We start from the raw sequence: 19926 nt of genomic DNA, 5'->3' as shown, positions 1-19926 counted from the left end.
GAGTCTCGGATAGCTTGGAGGTTAATCATTGCTACAAATTGAAGGATTTCCCATGCTCTGTCAAGTCACCAGAGGTTTGGAGTAAAAATCAAGTTTCAGCAATTTATTTACCTCGCGGGGGGGGGGGGGGGGGGGGGGGGCGCTGGGGGTGGAAATCACATTGTCAAGGAAGGTCAATGATTATGTGAGTTGGAAATTATTATATTTGCTTTCTATACATTGACGTTGTCATTGTAAATATATGTTCGGTGTGCAGTATAGCAATGCTTCTTTGGTGTACTTGTAAGTTCTCTAGGCCTTTTTCTGTACGGGATGATGTATTTGTGTACCATTAAATGAAACTTAAGTCCAGTTTACAAAATTTTTAGTGCACCAACCTTTGGCAGGCCAACCTTTTAAGAGGAAGTAAGTTCATAGTTTGAGAGGCATGTCCTATACTCTGCATCAAAAGGTGTATATCGAGCTGCTGTACTTTCTGTCTATTTCCTTTAAAATATGCTGTAATGTGAATGTGTTTGGCCATGAAGTGAGCAGCCAAAACTACTCAAAAGGAGCATGAATGAGATATATTTCACATTATGAAATTCTCAAAATGGTTCCAATATCTGGAAACAGAAATCGTTATATAGATATACAAATGAAAACTACTTACCAACAAAGGAAAGGAAAAACGATATGGGGAAAATGTTGCTGAAAATTGATGTGTAAAAAATTTCCCTTCTCTCATTTTCTCTAGTGAGTTGTTTCATGGTGCCTGTACAATGATCTGAACTTTTCCTATATCAAGAACTGATAGACTTCATCGTCCCATAGAACAATCAAACTGTTGTTCTTGTTATAACTAATACTACAATATGCAAGGATTTGCCAATTATTTGACTGGTCCCGAATACATAAGCTCCTACAGAAGCAAAACTCAGTTATTAGTGACACACATACAGTATAGTGCCTACAAATTTCCTAATCTATTAAGATTAATGAAATTGGTGAGCAAAAGATTAGGGGATGGATTAGTAATTAATCACCAAGCGTAGGCATCAAAAGGGAAAGTGCAGCAATTCCAGCAATTTTAAGTGGGATACCAATCTTGATCATATCTTTGATTTCAATATGGCCATTGAAAACCCAACAACATTTGAAGGTGATCCTATGGGGAGCAAGAATGCAAAATGTGCACCAATTGCTCCAGGAACTAAAAGCAAAAGTGGGTGGACATGCATACTGTGTGCAATCTGAACCAGTAGAGGAATCACAAGGGTTGTAGTGGCATTGTTTGACATGAACTCGTGATAGTCTCACTTATAAGACAGATAGCAGGGGCAATGGCTAAATGTGGACCTTCCTCTAAGAAATCCAAGGCTTTCGACAATATATCTGTCAGGCTGCTAGTTCAGACACCGTCAGCTATGGCAAAGCTAGCACCTAACAGCAATATGATGTTCCAAGGTAGTTTCTTGCATTTTTTCCAATCTATCAACTTTGCTTCTTGTTTGGAATTATGAACAACAAGGTTGCCATCATCACCTATTCTCAAATTTTAGAGTTAGAAAAAATAAATAAATAAATAATCATTTTGAATTCAATAAGGAATTATATATGTGTGGATGGCATTTGGGATTTTCTTGAAAGCAGAGAAACATAAACTGATAGTTCCATCACCAGCTCGCACATTGAAGAGTTCGGCCCAACCTGGAATATCACCTGTTATGCTTCTTGTCATCCATAGAACTAGTAGCACCTGCACAAATTCTGTCATGTTATATGGAAGTAAAAAACAGCCAAGAGAGGCAGTGTTAATAAAACATTAATGAGTATTTTGGAAACGCACCGAAAACACTGCCAATACAATCTTATCTGCAAATGTTATTGGACCTACTCATGTTGATACAAAAAATTATTACAATTTGCCCAAATTTTTTATTTATTTATTTATTTATTTTTGTCCAATTTGATTTGAAAAGCATACGACAAAAAATGAAAATGCATGGTGTAGATTCAAGGCCTTGATGAAATTGGGTGGAGCAATGAACATAAAAAGCAATGCGAAAGCCTCATAAATAATGTTTTTTGCAGAGGGCAAGCATAACATTCTTATTGGTCCACTATTTAATTCCAACTTAATAATTAATCTATAGATCAATCAATATCACCCTTTTTTTTCAATTTCTTATCATAACTATTAAAAGAAATTTATGACTTATTGATCTTTACAAGTGGACCAATAAGAATGTTACAAGCAAAATATATTTATTTAAATATATATTGTTAAATAAAAAAATATTTATGGATTTAGCATAAACGGTTACTCACTTACAGGGCCTATTTATGTCATTAATGGGACTGACTTATTTTATTATTTTGTAGTAGGATCCTTGGTTACACACTCTCTGTAATACTTTAGTTGGCCCATTGGACTGGAGAACCAATTCTCTTTATAAGCCCATTTGACTTACCCATATTTTATTATTATTATTATTATAGTATTAAATTATTATTATTTTAGTGTGTGTTAAAATTAATGGATAAGTCTAACTTACAGAGACTATAAAATATCTAAGGCAAGCAAACAGATACATACTGTATTTTGTGATTAGGGTTTTCAAAAATCATTGAGAGTGGTTTAAGAGTTGTGTGTCCATAGGCGCTATTGTATGTTGTTTTCCATTTTACAGGATTAAAGATTCAATTTATCAATGACTGCCTTTGGAGGTTAGTATTTTATGTTTTATTGGAATTTGTTATGAATATTTAGATCTGTAAATTATAACAATTGGTATCAGAGCATGGTTAATATGCTTAATGAATTCTTTTGAAATTTTTTGTTATACTGACTGTTTTAATACTGTGTATATTAAATTGTGTTTCAGCCATTGAATATTGATTGTGTAAATTGATTACATGATGTTTATATTTTTAATATTTCCCCTCTTCTTGATAGATCTGAGATTACACGTTGTGTTTGTGATGTCTGCCAAACAATATATATGTATATATATTCATGCCCAATTATTATGTGTAATAAAAAAAAAATTTGTTTCTTGACAAATCTTGATCTGGGTATTATGGTATTATGTTTTCTGAGTTGAATGGAATAATTTTGGAGCCGTAATTATGTATTGAAACATCTAATTTTTCCTAGTAATAATAAAAAAAATATTTTGAGAAACCCATGGACGAATAATATTCTTACTTGGGTGTTTAATTTTCTAGGTCTTTGGACCAAAATGATTTGGGGAAAAAGTTTCCCAAGAAGAGGCGAATAAAATGGCACCGATTTTGCCCAACATTTTTTGGAATTTTTTGTGATTCCATGGATGTTTATTTGGAGTTTTTTGCCGAATATAACTCTTGATTTGGGTGTTTATTTTAAGCTTCTTTTTCGCCAAATTGATCCCTTAGAATTGTTGCCCACATCGAAAGGAGTAAATTGGTACCAGTTTCACAGAAAATAGTGGCCGGAATGGTGTGTCTCCAGCCGAGTTAGGAAGTGGGTCGGATGACCCGTTAACTAGAAAACCAGGTCGACCTACAACCTGGCTGAGGGAAGAAGACAATGATGTTAGCACCCCTTTTGTTGACGTCAGTAGCCGAGACAAAATTTTTTTTTTTCTTATTTATATTTATTATTTATTTGTGATTATTTGTTTGTTTATTTCTTTATTTATTTATCCATTGTTCAATATTATTAAAAAAAAATTGTTATTTATTCCATTTCAATTTTCTTGAATTCAATTAAAGATCTATGTTTGGAGAATTGGATTGTGTTAGCTTTCCCTAAAGAAGCTTTGTGCCTAGTTGGTATAGTAGTGTGGAATTTTAGATACTCACTTGTCGTGAAACTTATTTTGTCTGCATTATATGTATCAATATACTATATGTTGGCATAGTGGATGTGATGTTTTATATTTACCTATTTCATGAAATTGCCAATATGTTATATTTCTTCCACTTATTGACCAGGGTCTATATAACTAGGCTACCCTAATGGTGGTTTTAGTTGCTTTGTATGACGCCTGGAATGGCAGTGGAAGTTAATTAAATGCCATGAATCGCAGGTTCCGAGTTATCCTGTCGGTAATTCAATTCAATGCATTTTTATTTTGGTTATTTGGTTGACTGTCCCTGGCCCTCAAAAGGGTATCTTTAATGCTAAAAAGATCCTAGCGATATTGATTTTATGTTTTGTGTTGAGAGGCTAGGAAATAGTTATTGTTTTATATATGTTAAATGCTTTGTCGTGTTTACTATTTTCACAGTTAGTAGCATCCCGAATACTCTGCCAATGATTACCATGATAAATTTATATAGGACAAATTATCAGAAGTGGAAAAAGACCTTGATTATGAATTTGACCTTTATGAAATTGGATTTGGCTTTGAAGGTAGATCCACTAGAGTTACCAATTGATGAGAGTAGTGAAGCAGTTAGGAAACTTTATGAGGATAGGAAACACTCTAATAAGTGCTTCATGATGATGATGGAGAACTATATGGATAAAGCTATATATGCTACTATTCCTAAGGTTGATACTGCGAAGAAACTTCTTGAAGAGATAGGAAAGAAGTTTATTAAGTTTGATATGAATGAGAAGTATCATTATTTGACTTTTTTAAATAATACTAAGTATGATGGCGCTTATCAAATAGGAGAAAGGAAACAATACTTCAATGGAATGTGTGGCTATTTTAACAAAGTTGGACACAAGAAGATAGGTTGTTGGAGTTTAAAGGGAAAGCGAGAGAAGAAAGATAATATTTTAATGATTGAGACCAATATTATTGATGTGCTTATGAATTCTTGGTGGTTAGATACTGGAGCAACAATTCATGTTACTAATTCATTGCAAGGGATGATAAGGCAAATGAGGCCAACCAATCTTGAGTAGCATGTTTATATGGGAGATAGCTCAAGAGTGAAGGTGAATACCATAGGAATAATCAAGTTGAAGCTTGCCACCGGATATGTTTTAGAATTATAAGAAGGTTCATATGTACCTTCAATAAGAAGAACTTATTATCTATTTCTCTTTTGAATAGTCAAGGTTTTAGTTTTTTGTTTGGTAATAACAAAGTTGAGATGTATAAGAATAATAAAGTTGTGAGTTCTGAAACTTTATATGGTAATTTATATAGACTTAATTTATTTAGTAATGGTCTTAATTCTTCTGTTAATTTTGTTGTTGCCCCTATTGTTGATTCTAAACATCCAAGAGTTAATGATAATTCCTTAATGTTGTGGCATAAGCGTTTGGGACATATTTCTAGGCACAAAATGGAAAGGTTAATGAAGGATAGAATGCTTCCTAATTTTGATTTCTCCGATCTATCGACTTGTGTTGAATTTGTGAAAGGGAAATTAACTTCTAAGGTTAAAAAGGATAACATAGTGAGGTGTGGAGATGTTTTGGAGTTAATCCATACTAATATATGTGGACCATGCACACTAACTGCTTTGGATGGTTATAGGTATTTTATTACCTTCATTGATGATTTCTCTCATTATGGACATGTTGAGCTTATCCATGAAAAGTCAGATTCTTTAGTTGCTTTTATGGAGTTTAAGGTAAAGATGGAGCTTCAAAAGAATAAGAAGATAAAGGCTGTGAGGTCTGATAGAGGTGGTGAGTTTTATGGCAAATATGATGAGACTGGATGGAACCCAGGGCCATTCGTAAATTATTTACGTGAGTGTGGCATTGATGTGCAATATACAATGCCTGGTATGCCTCAGCAGAATCACATAGCTAAGAGGATGAATCGCACTTTGTTGGATATGGTGTGATTTATGTTGGCAAATTCTAGTTTGCCAGATTACTTGCGGGGAGAGGCTTTAAGGACAGCTGCTTATATTTTGAATCAAGTACCAAGTAAATCCGTTCCTAAGACTCCTTTTGAGTTGTGGTCAGGAAAAAGACTAATTTGCATAATTTTCAAGTATGGGGTTGCAAAGCTGAAGTAAGGATTTATAATCCCTAAATTAAGAAGTTGGATCCTAAAACTATCAGTGGATATTTTGTTGGTTATTGTATTGGATCTAGGGGTTCCATCTCACACCACCAGAATTGTAGAGTTAGACAGGGCTGTTTATTTTGAAGATGGTTTTGGATTTGATGATAGTAATGGTCCAAAGGAGCCTCAATTTAGAGAAGAAAATGTATTCATTCCCAATGTTGTTGTTCCTGATAGAGATGTTATTAATCTAGTAGTTGATGAACCAATAATTGATTAAGATGAATCCATTATTGAAGGGCAGGATATTCCAGCTATTGTAGATGCTGATGTGCCTTTGAGAAGGTCACAAAGGACTAGGAGGTCAACTATTCCTGATGATTATGAGGTTTACTTGTAGGAACATAATTTTGACATAAGTGATGATTCAGATCTAGTCACTTATGAGGAGGCTATAAGTAGTTCGCACTCAAATTTTTGGTTGGACGCAATGGAAGATGAAATGAAATCCATGGCATCAAATGATGTTTAGGATTTGGTTGAGTTACCAATGGGTAGCAAGCCTATAAGATGCAAATGGGTCTTTAAGACTAAAAAAGACTCTAATGGTCAAGTGAAGAGGTATAAGGCTAGACTCGGTGCCAAAGGGTTTAGCCAGAAAGAAGGAATTGATTATATAGAGACATTCTCTCCTGTATCCACAAAGGATTCTTTAGAATCATTATGGAAATTGTGGCGCATTATGACCTGGAGTTACACCAAATGGATGTCAGAACTGCTTTTTCTGAATGGTGATTTATATGAGGATGTATATATGGTTCAACTCTAGTTGGCTTTTAGTAAACAGGGAATGATAATTTGGTTTGTAAGCTTAAGAAGTCAATTTATGGTCTTAAGCAAGCCTCGAGGCAATGGTATCTCAAGTTTGATAATGCTACACTAAAAGTTATTTTAAGGAGAATATGGTTGATAGGTGCATATATATGAAAGTCAGTGGGAGCAGTTTTATATTTCTGGTATTGTATGTTGATGACATACTCTTGGCTACCAATGACACTGACCTATTGGTTGAGACAAAATAGATGTTGTGCAACCATTTTGATATGAAAGATCTTGGTGATGTTTTTTTTTGGTTTGGGGATCAAGATTGTTTGAAATAGAATTAATTATGTGTTGCAATTGTCTCAGAGAGCCTATATTGATAGAATACTTAAGAGGTTTGATATGCACAATTATTCTTCTAGAAGTGTACCGATCACAAAGGGTGAAAGGTTTTCTAAGGATCAATGTCCCAAAAATGATAGAGAGAGGATGGCGATGAGAAATATTCGTTATTCTTCAGCAGTGGGTAGTTTGATGTATGCTCAAGTTTGTATGCGGCCTGATATAGCTTTTACTGTCGGTGTGCTTGGTAGATTTATGAGTAATCCTGGTCCTATTCATTACTAAGAAGTTAAGAAGGTTTTTAGGTATCTACAGGATATTAAAGATCATATGTTGACATATCGACGTACCAACTCTCTTGATGTAGTTAGTTATAGTGATGCAGATTATAAAGGCTGTGTGGATGATAAGAAATCTACCACTGGATATATATTTATCATGGCAGGAGGTGCTGTGTCTTGGCGGAGTGCCAAGCAGTCAGTGACAGCATCCTCGACTATGGAGGCAGAGTATGTGGTGTGTTATAAGGCTACTCATCATGCAGTTTGGCTTCAGAATTTTATTCATGATGTAGGAGTAGCTAACTCCATTAAAAAGGCTATTATAATGTATTATGACAATACTGCAGCGGTGTCTTTCTCCAAAAATTTAAAAGGTACTCCTGGTGCGAGGTACATTGATGTAAAGTATTTTGTGGTAAAAGAGAAAGTTGAAGAGGGCCTCATTACTGTTGTTCACACGCCTACTTATAGCATGGTGGCAGATCTACTGACCTGTTGAAGTGTGGCAATTTTGCCATTTGATGGTGCATGTCACCGGCTAGCATGCACACCTTGGTATCAAATCCTTTCCTTTTATGAGTTTATATTTTTTGTATGTTTTAAATTGATTCAAGGTATATTTTGATAATGTTTTGTGCCTAAGTTATGTATGCAAAATTATAGGCAAAATTATGCACAAAAGAGTAGGAATGTTATGCTTGAAGTGCCTATGGTGCTGGATTCATAATTTCCAGCAACATAGTTCCACTATTTATCTTATATCTCAGGTTGCAAATGGAGTTTTGGGCTGAAATTTTGAGGGATGTCTACAGACATATATAGAAGACTATGGTTTAAATGTCAGGTCAAAATGACATGGGAAAGTCCATTTTCTATTCCAAACAGATTGCTGTATCTGATGGGCCCAGTATGCAGAGTATGGGCCAGTTTTGGAGCTGTTTGGCCCATGATCCGGTTCCAGAACTTTCCTAGCTCTTGGAACAATATTTATTGATGACCAAGGATACTTCAAACCAAGTTTCATAAGCAGATACAAAGGGGAACTAAGTAGGTGAAGCTAGTTTGGTTGTTTACCCAAACTAGTTAAACAATAGGAACTTAGTTCAAACCATGTGCCACTTTTTACTATATTTGGAATAGACATGTTGCAGCTGGTTTTTGACTCTTTTGTGTATGAAAAGTTAGGTGTTGACCATTTTACTTTTTAAATTTCAAATACTTTACTCATTTTGTAAGCTCACATGCTTGGCATGTGTGAACTAGTTGTAATTTCAAGCTTATATTGTAAAATGAATGAAATGGCTATACATCTAAGCCTTATTTTCAAAAGCCAACGTGTTCCTTTTCTTCTTATCTCTTCTTCAACACCTTAGAACACTTTAGGAACCCTAAAAACCAGAAAACACCATAACCAAAACCTAAAAACACAACTCACACACAACCATTCCCAAGAGCATCACCAAAAGCTTGCTTGTTGCTAACACTTCAAGCTAGCTTGCTCTTGGTCAAAACCTTCTCACCCCAACAAAGTGGTATCAGAGCAAGGCATATTTTTTGTGAGATTTGTGAGGTTTTTGGGCTGGTTCGTTCCTTGAGAGTGAAGAGATACTTGAAATCACAAATATATTTTCATATTCCTTCATACTAGAAAGCAACATTCACATGGCTTCTTCAAGTTTTTCAACTCTTTCTCCTCCTATCTTCAATGGGGAGAACTACAACATTTGGAGTATCAAGATGCAAGCCTACTTGAAGGCTTATGGTCTTTGGGAGGTCACCATAAATCCCCAAGAACCCGAGCCTTTGAGACAAGGGGCAACGGTCAACCAAATCAAGCACCATGAGGAGGAATCGGCTAAAGGTTTCAAGGCTCTCACCGCCATTCATTCTTGTATTAGTGATACCATTTTCACAAGGATAATGGCATGTGAGAGTGCCAAAGAAGCTTGGGATAAACTTCAAGATGAGTTCGAAGGGAGTGCAAGGACAAGGCAAATGCAAATCCTTAACCTAAGGAGGGAGTTTGAGACTATCAAGATGAAAGACAAAGAAACGGTTAAGGAGTTCACCACAAGGCTTCTTAATGTGGTGAATCAAATTAGGGTGCTAGGTGAAAGATTAAGTGACCAAAGGATTGTGGAGAAGGTGTTGGTCTCCTTACCCAAGAGGTTTGAAGCTAAGATATCTTCATTGGAGGAGTCAAGGAACCTAAATGAAATTTCCTTGACCGAGTTGGTGAATGCCTTGCAAGCTACGGAGCAAAGGAGGAGGATTAGACATGAAGAATCAATGGAGGCTGCATTTGTGTCTAAACAACATCAAAAGACACAAAATCAAAAGAAGAACAAGCTTAAGGTCATAAAGGAGAAAGGTGAAACTAGCAAACCCGAGAGGAAGTCCTATGAACCTTGTCACCATTGCAAGAAGAAAGGTCATCATCCAAGAAGGTGTTGGTGGAGGCCGGATGCATTTTGCCATAAATGCCAACAAAAGGGTCATGTGGAGAGAGTATGCAAGGCTAACAAGAAAGATAAGCAACAAGCAATTGTTGCTAAAGATAATGCAAGTGATAGTGAATCCGAAGAGTTGTTTGTTGCTACTTGTTTTAGTAGCATCAAGAATGATGAAGGATGGATCATTGATAGTGGAGCAACACACCATATGTCTCACAAGCATGAGTGGTTCACAAACTTGGATAGGAGCAGCCACAACAAAGTCAAAATTGGAAATGGAGCCTTGATGGAAGTGAAAGGCAAAGGAGATGTGGTGATACACACCACCAAAGGTATCAAAACTATCCATGATGTTCTCTATGTACCTTCTTTATGTGAGAACTTACTTAGTGTAGGTCAAATGCTTGAGAACAAATATGCATTACACTTCTCAAACATGACATGCACTATAGTTGATCCACATGGAAATGAATTAATGTGTGTTGGAATGAAGAACAAGAATTTTAGGTTGAATATGGATGAAAATGGTGCATCGGTTGCATTGAACACCAAAGTTGAGAACACCTCTAAACTTTGGCATAAAAGACTAGGTCATGCTAGCTTTAAGTCATTGGTAGGCACACATGAACTTGTTAGAGACATGCCATTGGTGGAGAAGCAAGAACATGTGTGTGAAGTGTGTCAAAAAGGAAAGCATACTAGGCTAGCATTTCAATCTTGTTCTTGGAGATCAAAGGAGAAGTTAGGACTTATACATTCGGATATTTGTGGTCCTATGAGTGTTCCATCCTTAAATGGCAGCAAGTATTTCATAACTTTCATTGATGATTACTTAAGAATGTGTTGGGTGTATTTCCTTGAAAGAAAATCACAAGCTTTGGAGAAGTTTGTAGAATTTATGAAGTTAGTGCAAAATCAATCCGATTACACTATAAAGGTGTTAAGGACGGACAATGGTGGGGAATACACAAGTGAGGCTTTCAAACAACTTTGTAAGAATCATGGTATAGTTCATCAATTCACTACACCATACACACCACAACAAAATGGTGTATGTGAAAGGAAAAACCGTACCATCATGGAGATGGCTAGATGTTTGTTGTTTGAAAGTGGCTTGCCAAAGAATTTTTGGGCCGAAGGAGTTAATACATCCATCTACATCCAAAATAGGCTTTACTCCAAGTCTTTGAGGAGTAAAACCCCATTTGAGCTTTGGTTTGGATATAAGCCTTCTCTTGATCATCTAAGGGTATTTGGAAGCATTTGTTACATCCTAGTACCACACGAGAAGAGAGGAAAGCTTGATGAAAGGTCACAAGTTGGTGTCTTGGTTGGCTATAATGTTGATGACCTCCTAGTGACCGGTGGTAATGAGAAAGAAGTGAGCAATTTCAAAAGTGAGCTAGAATTGAACTTTGAGATGTCTAGCCTTGGAGAGATGAAATACTTTCTTGGAATTGAAGTTGTCCAATCATCCAAGGGCATCTTCATATCTCAAGAAAGCTATGTGAAGGAGCTGCTCAAGAAGTTTGACATGGAAGATTGTAATAGCGTTGCCACACCTATGAATGAAGGCACCAAGTTGGTGAAGGATGATGATTCTCCAAAGGTAAATCCTTCCATCTATAGAAGTTTAATTGGTAGCCTTTTATATGTATACTCTACTAGATTGGATATCATGTTTAGTGTGGCTGTTTTGTCAAGATTTATGCATAGTCCATCACAAAATCATCTTAGTTGTGCAAAAAGAATCCTAAGGTATTTGAAAGGTACTAGTGATTTTGGTATATGGTACAAGGATGGCATGAATGAAGCTTTGCTTGGTTATAGTGATAGTGATTGGGCTGGTTCTTTGGATGATAGCAAGAGCACATCGGGCTACATTTACACTCTTGGAAATGGCCCTTTCTCATGGAATTCCAAGAAGCAACAAACCGTTGCACAAAGCACTGCGGAAGCCGAGTATATTGCTTGCTCAAGTTGTGCTAATCAAGGTGTTTGGCTTAGGAAATTATTGGAGGACTTGAGCTTGAAGCAAGAGGAAGCCACGGTAATATTGTGTGACAATACTTCAGCAATAGCAATTGCACAAAATCCAGTCCAACATGGGAGGACCAAGCATATACCGGTCAAGTATCATTCCTTAAGGGAATTTGAAGCACGTGGTGAAGTGAAGTTGGAGTATGTGACTTCCGAGGAGAACTTGGCGGATATATTCACCAAGCCATTGGGAAAGAAGAGATTTGAGATGTTGAGAGGACTTCTCAATGTCTCATACAAAATTTCCAAGGAGGAGTGTTGAAGTGTGGCAATTTTGCCATTTGATGGTGCATGTCACCGGCTAGCATGCACACCTGGTATCAAATCCTTTCCTTTTATGAGTTTATATTTTTTGTATGTTTTAAATTGATTCAAGGTATATTTTGATAATGTTTTGTGCCTAAGTTATGTATGCAAAATTATAGGCAAAATTATGCACAAAAGAGTAGGAATGTTATGCTTGAAGTGCCTATGGTGCTGGATTCATAATTTCCAGCAACATAGTTCCACTATTTATCTTATATCTCAGGTTGCAAATGGCTTTTTGGGCTGAAATTTTGAGGGATGTCTACAGACATATATAGAAGACTATGGTTTAAATTTTAGGTCAAAATGACATGGGAAAGTCCATTTTCTATTCCAAACAGATTGCTGTATCTGATGGGCCCAGTATGCAGAGTATGGGCCAGTTTTGGAGCTGTTTGGCCCATGATCCGGTTCCAGAACTTTCCTAGCTCTTGGAACAATATTTATTGATGACCAAGGATGCTTCAAACCAAGTTTCATAAGCAGATACAAAGGGGAACTAAGTAGGTGAAGCTAGTTTGGTTGTTTACCCAAACTAGTTAAACAATAGGAACTTAGTTCAAACCATGTGCCACTTTTTACTATATTTGGAATAGACATGTTGCAGCTGGTTTTTGACTCTTTTGTGTATGAAAATTTAGGTGTTGACCATTTTACTTTTTAAATTTCAAATACTTTACTCATTTTGTAAGCTCACATGCTTGGCATGTATGAACTAGTTGTAATTTCAAGCTTATATTGTAAAATGAATGAAATGGCTATACATCTAAGCCTTATTTTCAAAAGCCAACGTGTTCCTCTTCTTCTTATCTCTTCTTCAACACCTTAGAACACTTTAGGAACCCTAAAAACCAGAAAACACTATAACCAAAACCTAAAAACACAACTCACACACAACCATTCCCAAGAGCATCACCAAAAGCTTGCTTGTTGCTAACACTTCAAGCTAGCTTGCTCTTGGTCATAACCTTCTCACCCCAACATGACCAAGGCCTTACCAATAGGCATATTCGAGGAGCATGTGTTCCGTATGGGATTGTTAGGAAATTGAGACTGCTATGGGTCAGTGGGAGTTTATTATGTATTCTGCAGTAATATCCATGTTGAGTATTATTTATTTCATTGAGTATTTTGATATATTGATATATGTGGATTATTATTTATTTATGAGATGTTTTATTACACATATTATTCCTCCTTATATTTACAGGCCTGTTGAGACTTTTAGTCTATGTATATGTGTATATTGATCCACCGGTACCATGGTGAGTCCCTACTACCTAGTTTAGGTACATTGTTATATCTTATCGATACACAATGTGCTCGATAAAATGGTATTGTGTGTGTTAGGTGATTGCACGTGGTTAGGTAAATCTCTACTACCTAGACTGAGTTTATGGAATGCAAAGTGCTCAGTTGAAATGGTATCATATTTTAGGAGATTTACTGAGAGAATCTCTACAGCCCAGTCTAGTATATTGTTGTGCCCTGTCAACATGCTATATATTTAGATGAAATGGTATTATGGTTCTGGAGGTTCTGTAGTAAGTGAGTTTGGATTATATATGATGATGATTATGCAGTCCAAGTGGGAGAATGTTAAATAAATAAATATTTGTGGATTTAGCATAATCATTTACTCACTTATAGGGCCTATTTATGTCATTAATGGGACTGATTTATTTTATTATTTTGTAGTAAGGTCCTTGGTAACACATTCTCTGTAATACTCCAGTTGGCCCATTAAACTGTTGAACCAACTCTCTTTATAAGCTCATTTGACTTACCCATATTTTATTATTATTATTATATTATTAATTTATTATTATTTTTGTGTGTGTTAAAATTGATAGGTAAGTTTGACTTGCAGAGACTATAAAAGGTCTAGGGCAAGCAAACAGATACATACTGTATTGTGTTCATAGGTACTACTTTACGTTGTTTTCTATTTTACAGGATTAAAGATTCAATTTATCAATGGCTGCGTTTGGAGATTAGTGTTTTATGTTTTTATTGGAATTGGAATTTATTATGCATATTTAGATCCGTAAATTCTAACATATATTTCCTGTGAACCAAAATAAAAAAAAATGCCTAAACATTTATGGACAAACAAACATCCCGAATAAATTAATGAAGAAAATGAAAACATGAAATAAAATGCCCATATTATTTGAACTGTCATGGATTGTCTGGAGCTCTTTCCTCAGATGGGCTTTGTCAAGATAAGCAAACAAAACTTGGCCAAAACCTTTTGGACAATCCAAACAACAAAGTATATTACCCACAAAGCAATGAAAATTAATAGGGTCAATGGGAAACCAAGGCAATCTTAATCCAAGCTCAGGCATTTATGAAGCTGACAATGTTCTCATTGATTGTATTCTTAGATATGAATACAAGAAAGGTGGGTCGTGTTTGAGCTCATCCCTCCACAATCCCTTCTTTTTGCACCAGACTGGCAACAAATTTGAGACGAATGGAGCCGATAGAAAAGAGCTCGCGCAATCTTCTAAGAGCCTTAGATAGCTTAGAGGTTAGTCATTGCCACAAATTGAAGGATTTCCCTTGCTCTATCAAGTCTCCAGGGGATTGGAGAAAAAAATCAAGATTCCAGAATTGATTTACAGGGGACAAAAAAAAATTCACAACGTCAAGGAAGGCCATTGATTGTGTGAGTTGGGAGATTATTATATCTGCTTTCTATACATTGACGCTGCCATTGTAAATATATGTTCGGTATGCAATAGAGTTATGCTTCTTAGGTGTACTTTTAAGTTCTCTTGGCCTTTTTCTGTAAAGGATGATGTATTTGTGCACCATTAACTAAAATTTAAGTCTAGTTTGTGTAATTTTTAGAGAACCAACCTTTGGAAGGCCAACCTTTTAAAAAGAAGTAAGTTTATGGTTGAAAGGCATGTCCTCTACTCTGCTTCAAAAGGTGTATATTGGGCAGCAGTACTTTCTGTAGTTTCTTTTAAAATATGGTGTAATGCGAATGTGCTTGGGTATGAAATGAGCAGCCAAAATTACTCGGAAGAAGCATGAATGAGTCGAAGCCTAAATATATTTCATATTATGAAATTTCAGACTAAAAATGGTTCCAATCTTTGAAAACAGAAATCATTATACAGCTATACAAAAGAAAACTACTTACTAACAATGGAAAGAGAAAACGATATTGGGAAAATGTTGCAGACAATTAATGCATAAAAAGTTTCCCTTCTCTCATTTTCTCTAGTGACTTCTTTCATGGTGCCTATACAATGATCTGAGCATTTCCTATACCAGGAACTGATAAACTTCATCATCCCAGAGAATGAAAATATGGTTTTTTTTAGATGAAGTTTTCATTGTCTGATTAGGAAAGTTGTGTTCATGAAACACAACATTAGGTGTAACATAAATTTTTTTGGTGGATAAACATTGACAAACATATAGGCTCACTACTATACCCAAGAAAAATGCACAATTCAGAATGAAAAGAGAATTTTTGAGAGTTGTACGACCTGAGAAAAGGATAACACTCACAGCCAAAAACCTTTAATTTGGAAAAATCAAATTCTTTATTAAAAAGCATTTGATATGGAGATTTTTGATTTAAAATTTGATATGGTGACAGTAGCACATGCATGCCACCAATATGACAAAGGTAGGTGACTGTGAGCAAGAAGTGATAATGTAGTCTCAGTTATATGGCGGTGTTTCTGTTCAACTCTTCCATTTTGATTATGCGTATGTGGGCATGGATGTTGAAAAACAATACCAAAATTGGACTTTAACCATTAATTTAATTGAAAAATATTTTTGAAACCTCTGACTTTAATTGCATTGGATAAACCCATGAATAACGTGAAAAATCATCCACAAAAAACACATAATACCTATACCCTTTATCAAACAAAACTTGTGCTGGACCCCACACACCAGAGTGAATAAGATTAAGAGGTGCTTTTGATCTAGTTAGAGATGGGGGTCCATGTAATCGATGTATTTTTCCTAGTTGGTAGGAAGAGCAAAAATTATTTATATTATTTTGGAAAAATCAAAATGAATATCCTTACATTGAGAAACAAGAGTTCTGATAACTGATAAATTTGGGTGATCTAGGCGATAATGCTAGGTGTTATATTTAGATAAATGAGCAGAAAATAATTTAGGCCTAGGATTATTTAAGGAACTTGAAAATTGACATGATAAACTATTTGGAAAATGGATCAGATACAGACCCCCTCTAGGTGTTCCTTGTAGAAGCACCCTCTTCGTAACCTGATCCTTCACAAAAACATTTTCAAAATTAAATTCAACTATTGCATGATTATCAAATGTCAATTTGGCAATACTTAAACAGATTTTTTTTATGTGTGGAATGATGCGAATCCACCCGAGATTGCTCGACCAACAACCCGCTGGGGTGCTGACCCATTACAAATGAAGGTGGGACCGATCACTAGGGCCCAAGCCAAGAAGTTCAAGGACAATCTTGCTGTCTTCATACAAGGAATAAGTCATATTCAAGAGGGGTTGGCCACATCTAAAGAACCAAGGCCTGTTTTACTCATACAAGCAATAGAAGCCAAAACAGGGTCGGGTGACGTTTTTGGTGCTAATAAGGAGGCCGGGTTGTATGAATTGGAACCCCATCTTTATGGGTTCAATTAATATGGAGGATGAGTCATAGAAACCAGCCAAAGCATCTTCAAAGCCGACCAACAAGGTGGTTTGCGCACAAGGAGAAGGAAAGGCCGGATTTGCTGTATTCCTTGCTGGCTTTACTGTATTTTACTGTATTAGCCTTTTCTCATACTTCCAAGCAAGGGCAACGTGAGGAACTTCATAATAAGCTTATTTGGCATCCTACAAAGCATATTGAAGCTGATTTGGAGCTCACTTTGGTCAAAGATTGGTCAAAGTCAATTTAGTCAAAAAGCTAGTATTTTAGTTTCCTAATTTTATTCTACTTTTTGTTTTAGGAAACTACCATTATTTTTAGTTTCTATTTATTTATTTTCTGGACAAATAAGATTAGGAAAGTTTTTATTTTATTATTTTCATTGTAAATTAATTAATTCCTAATTCAAAATAAAGGAATTAATTAATCCAAATTAGATTAGGATAAGGAAAGTTTCGGCCAAGGTAGACTTCTCCATTGTGTGGCCGGTTTTTCCTAGGGTTATTAGGGTTTATTTTGTTTCTTTCAAAGCCTATTTAAAGCCTTATTTTTCATGAATAAGATAACTTTAAACTTTGATTTGATTGAGAAAATACTTGTGAGATTAATTATCTCTTTGTTCTTTGAGAACACCTAAAACACCATTAGAGAATTGGTTGTTTTAGCTTGACTTATCAATAGGTTTTCCATCCCCTATTGTGGCGTCTACATTATACCAAGGTTCCTAACCACAGGTTGGTTAGGGCTTGAGGTCAATTCCATTAGAACTTGAACTTAATTAAGATCCGGGCTAATATAATACGGGTTTAGGAGCAGGTCGTCCTAGGTTCGTATCATTTGGTATCAGAGCTAAGTTTTGTTCAGGTTTGATCTATCCTTATTTATTTTATTTGTTTTGTGTTATTCTGCAATTTTAGCATTAGGTTAAGGTTGCATCCATCCCATACACGTTCTGCATCTTAAAAAAAAAAAATAATAATAATAATTCATTCCTAGTTGAATTAGGTTTCCTAGTTTTATCGTATTTTTGCTTCTTAGTTTGTTGGTTGTTCTTCATCATTGTTCTTGTTAATTTTGGTTTTTGTTGATTTTTCTTTGCTGTTTTAGTCTTAAATATTTGCATTCATATATTCAAAAAAAAAAAAAAAAAAAAAAAAAAAAAAAGAAGATTGTGGCATCATTTAAAAAAAAAAAAAAACTGCACATTTTGTTTATTTGGAGGTCACGGGTTTGGTGTTTGTTTTGGAGTTGGAATTGCAATTTTGGTAATTATTCTTGCTACTGCAGTTGTTTGTGTTGTGTGAGTGAAAACAAAAAAGAAAAAAAAAAAAAAAAAAAGAAGAAAGAAGAGGTAAAGCTGAATAAAAAAAAATATATATATTTCAGTTTGTTGGAGTTTGATTTGTTTGCTGGAAATTTGTTGGAGCTGCTGGTTTTTGATTATTTATTCAATATTTGAGTTGCTGGGAAATTATTTTTGCTGCTGGATATTTGGATTTTGGGTGTTTAAATATTTTTGGATTAAAATTAGTTAAAGGAATTGATACAAAACTTGAATTACAAGAACAGCAACCAACACTTTTCTATATTTTTGTTCTCTTTGATTCTTGTTCGTATTTGAATTTCTTTTTCTGGAATTTTATTCTTGAACTCATAATCTACTACCATCTGGTGCAGTTTTCAAAAATTCCAGCGTTTTCCCATTATTTTGTGTTTTCTTGTCTAGAAAGCCGAAAAAATTAGGATTTGTTGGATTCTTTCGGTATTGCCTACTTTTTGCTACTGTTTTGTTGATAAGTTTAATTAAAACATACTAGTGATCTAATTGCTGTTTTGTGGGTGTTTTAATTAGAACTTTGAGATAATTCATTGAGTGGAAAAAGGCAAGAGAGTGTGAGCTTAAAAGAGGGTAAAAGCCGAAACTAGTGTGCAAACACGAGTGTCGAGACCTTTTTTGAGTGAAACACGTGAGAGAGTGAATATTGTGAGGATTTATTTTATTTTTGCAGTATTTTACTAACATGGCAGATTCTAGAATAAGAAGAGGGGATCCACCCTTGAGGATCAATGAGGAAGAGTCCGTAGCATTCCATGGCGATGACCGAGCTACCGGAAGTGGAGACCAATTAGACATGAGAGCTGTTTTGGAATCAATACAGCGGGTTAGTGCTCAAGTTGAGCATGTGAATCAAAGGGTGGGAAGGCTAGAAGTTTCCCAAGGAATTCCGAATACAAGAAATAGGCAAGAATTCCATGGAGGACGAGGCCGAGGACGAGGAGGTCGTGAGAGGCCGAGAGAGGAAATTGATGAGGATCCATTCGACGGTGATTTTGAGGAAGGTATGGACAAAACCTTTGCTGTCCAAGATAGAGATGGCCGTGGGAGATATAGGAGGGAAGATACAGATGAAGATTTGGGAAATATCAAGGTTAATATCCCACCTTTTATGGGTAAAAGTGATCCCGAAGCTTATTTGGAGTGGGAAGAGAAAATGGAGATGATTTTTGACTGCCACAACTATTCGGAAGGTAAGAAGGTGAAGTTGGCAGCAATGGAGTTTGGCCATTATGCACTCCAATGGTGGATAAATGAGCAAAGCACCCGAAGGAGGGTTGGTGATGACTTAATTACAACATGGCGACAAATGAAAGGAGCCATGAGGAAGCGGTTTGTGCCATCCCATTACCAAAGGTTGCTGCATCAAAGGCTTCAATCTTTGTCTCAAGGAAGTAGGTCCGTGGAGGATTATTACAAAGAGATGAAGATGCTAATGATGAGGTTAAACATGAGGGAGGATAGGGAGGCAACAATGGCAAGATTTCTTGGAGGGTTAAACCGAGACATTGCCAACCAACTTGAATTACAACAATACTTGGAATTGGAGGAGATGTTGCATGTAGCCATTAAGCTTGAGAACCAATTCAAGAGGAGGGGTGTTAGTACACGGTTTGGAGGAGTTTCTAGCAGTGGAAGGACAAGTTCAAGTGGCTGGAAAAACAATTCCACTTATGAAAACAAGTTGAGGCCGAAATTAGGAGAAGAATCTACCAACCGGCCAAGA

At 35.8% G+C, this 19926-nt stretch overlaps 1 pseudogene; it reads right to left on the bottom strand.

Annotated features, from left to right (window-relative positions):
• Positions 1–818: 818 nt before the first annotated feature.
• On the bottom strand, positions 819–15500 carry LOC132804104 (tonoplast dicarboxylate transporter-like; annotated as a pseudogene).
• Between the last annotated feature and the right edge of the window lie 4426 nt (positions 15501–19926).

The sequence above is a fragment of the Ziziphus jujuba genome, chromosome 1 (assembly GCF_031755915.1).
Source record: "Ziziphus jujuba cultivar Dongzao chromosome 1, ASM3175591v1".
NCBI lineage: Eukaryota > Viridiplantae > Streptophyta > Magnoliopsida > Rosales > Rhamnaceae > Ziziphus > Ziziphus jujuba.
The sequence above is the reverse complement of the archived record's forward strand: the minus strand, read 5'-3'. Positions and strand labels throughout refer to the sequence as shown.